Below are 2,734 nucleotides of genomic sequence, written 5' to 3' on the forward strand. Positions count from 1 at the left end.
TCCTCCCCGGGTGGCTCAGCCTCCTCTCTCTGCTCCCACCGCTCTGTCTGGGGTCTTCCCAGCACCCCGTGCTGGTCTGGGCACAGCCTCTGTCCCCACGTGTCCCACTCACCTGCCCTCCCTGACTAACTCCTCACCCATGTGTCCAGATGGCTCCGTGTGGAACCTCCATTATCCAGCCCAGGTGGGTGCCCCCTAAATGGCCTTAAATAAAAGCTTAGGTCACGTTTTGTGCCCCAAAACTCCAGGCTGTGTGTGTGTGTCTTTTTTCTTCCCCACGTCCTGCCCAGCAAACCCTTCTGATGGTCAGAGAGTCCAGCTGCCCCGGGCCCTCCCCCACCAGAGGGAGTGACTGCCTCCCTGGGGGCCTTGGCTTGTACCTGCGCACACGACCCTGGTCCCCTGGGGTTTACTCTGTGACCTCAGGACCCACTGCTGGGCTCCTTGGGGCCACATGTGTGAACCAGGGTAAGAGCATCTGCAGTCGCTCCCATGTCCACTTGTAAAAGGAGACAGAACAGCCTGGCCGGTGCGGCTCAGTGGTTGACCGTCGACCTATGAACCAGAAGATGACGGTGTGATTCCGGTCAGGGGTCAGGGGTCAGGGCACATGTCCCGGTTGCGGGCTCCCTCCCCAGTAGGGAGCGTGCAGGAGGCAGCCCATCAATGATTCTCTCCCATCATTGATGTTTCTCTCTCCCCCCCTCCCTTCCTCTCTGAAATCAATAAAAATATATTTAAATTTAAAATAAAGGGAGACAAAACAGATGCAACACCACGGAACGCAAGCCACTTCCATTATCTAACCCAACCCTCCCTCCTGGGCAAAAGGCTCCCAGGGAGAGAGTCTGAGAGGCTCTGGGAAGACGCGTCATGCACCCAGCACCTCGCCCACTTAGTCCCTGGGAAACACTTGGTTCCTGTTGAAGGGCAGGCTCTGACTCCCCAGCCCCGGCCCGCCTGGGCCAGCACCCGCCCTGTGGGCTGGGGGGGGGGGGGAGTCCAGGCACAGCCCACCTGTGTTCAGGTGAGGACTCTGAGGCTGAGAGAGGGCTGGGCTTGCTGAAGGCGGTGCCTCGGCTGCTGGGTCCTCCAGGTGCTCTGCCCAGACCCCAGACTCTCTCCACCCCCAGTTTACAACCTTCAGCTTCCTTTCTTTTTCTCTCAGATTATGACACGACGTCTGCACCTTGTACAACATGCGTACTAAATGTATACGTGTCCTCAGTTAAGATCATTAAAAATTCAGTCAGCCCCAGCCGGTTCGGCTCAGTGGATTGAGCATCAGCCTGCGGACAGAAGGGTTCCGGGTTCGATTCTGGTTAGGGGCACATACCCCTGTTGCAGGCTCCTCCTGGCCCAGGCCCTGGTCGGGGCGTGTGCAGGAGGCAGCCAATCGATGTGATGTGTTTCTCTCATGTCGATGTTTCTCTCTGTCTTTCCCTCTCTCTTCCACTCTCTAAAAATCAATGGAAAAATATCCTGGGATGAGGATAAACAAACAATAATAATAAAAATAGATAAAAAGGAAGATTGAGTTATATGTGAATAAGAGGTGAGACAGCCCCCTCCTCTCTCACTCCCCAGCAACAGCAGTGCACTCGGGGCTCACTGCCCATCTTGGTGGGCGCCCTGTTTCCTTACACCTTGGGCTGCCGGGCGGGCGGAGAGGGGAAGGTCGGGCAGAAAGCCGCCACCTGGGGTGGGAACTGGCGAGCAGGCGAGCGAGAGGAGGGTGTGTTTCACACTCACCTTCACCCGGACATGGGGAGGAACCCACTTTCTCCCCAGGGCCCTCTCCTCCATCCCTGGGGCAGGGGACCAGGTGAGGGGAAGCCGGGTGCAGCCAATCGATGTGATGTGTTTCTCTCATGTCGATGTTTCTCTCTGTCTTTCCCTCTCTCTTCCACTCTCTAAAAATCAATGGAAAAATATCCTGGGATGAGGATAAACAAACAATAATAATAAAAATAGATAAAAAGGAAGATTGAGTTATATGTGAATAAGAGGTGAGACAGCCCCCTCCTCTCTCACTCCCCAGCAACAGCAGTGCACTCGGGGCTCACTGCCCATCTTGGTGGGCGCCCTGTTTCCTTACACCTTGGGCTGCCGGGCGGGCGGAGAGGGGAAGGTCGGGCAGAAAGCCGCCACCTGGGGTGGGAACTGGCGAGCAGGCGAGCGAGAGGAGGGTGTGTTTCACACTCACCTTCACCCGGACATGGGGAGGAACCCACTTTCTCCCCAGGGCCCTCTCCTCCATCCCTGGGGCAGGGGACCAGGTGAGGGGAAGCCCGGTGCGCCAGCACCAGCTCGGCTCCTGAAGAAGTGGGCACCCCGAGGCCTTGTCAAAAGGCGGCTCACTTCCTGCCAGAGCAGTGAGCGCCTTCACACGCCCCACCCGGTGAGTGGAAGGTGATCAATGGAGATTCATTAAAAGTGGAAGTTGCTGGGAATGCAGAGTGCTCCGTCCAAAGTCCACTGCGAGGCAGAGCTGTGGCTGAAATACACAGAGGGGGGTCCTCGTTTCTGGAAGGACGGTGCCTGCCACTCGGGGGGCTCACAGTCAGTCGGGGCGGGGGGTGGCACCCGGGCCAGATGCGCAGGCACTTGGCATCCTGGTCAGATCGCGCCCTCCAGGCTCTGCTCTGGTCTATTCATTGCAGGTGGCAACAGCCTGCTGGGCTCTGGGGACAGCCTTGGGCCTGGGCCTGGGACATGGCAGGCTCATAGGGTC

This window comes from Myotis brandtii, unplaced genomic scaffold, assembly GCF_000412655.1.
Source record: "Myotis brandtii unplaced genomic scaffold, ASM41265v1 scaffold825, whole genome shotgun sequence".
Lineage (NCBI taxonomy): Eukaryota > Metazoa > Chordata > Mammalia > Chiroptera > Vespertilionidae > Myotis > Myotis brandtii.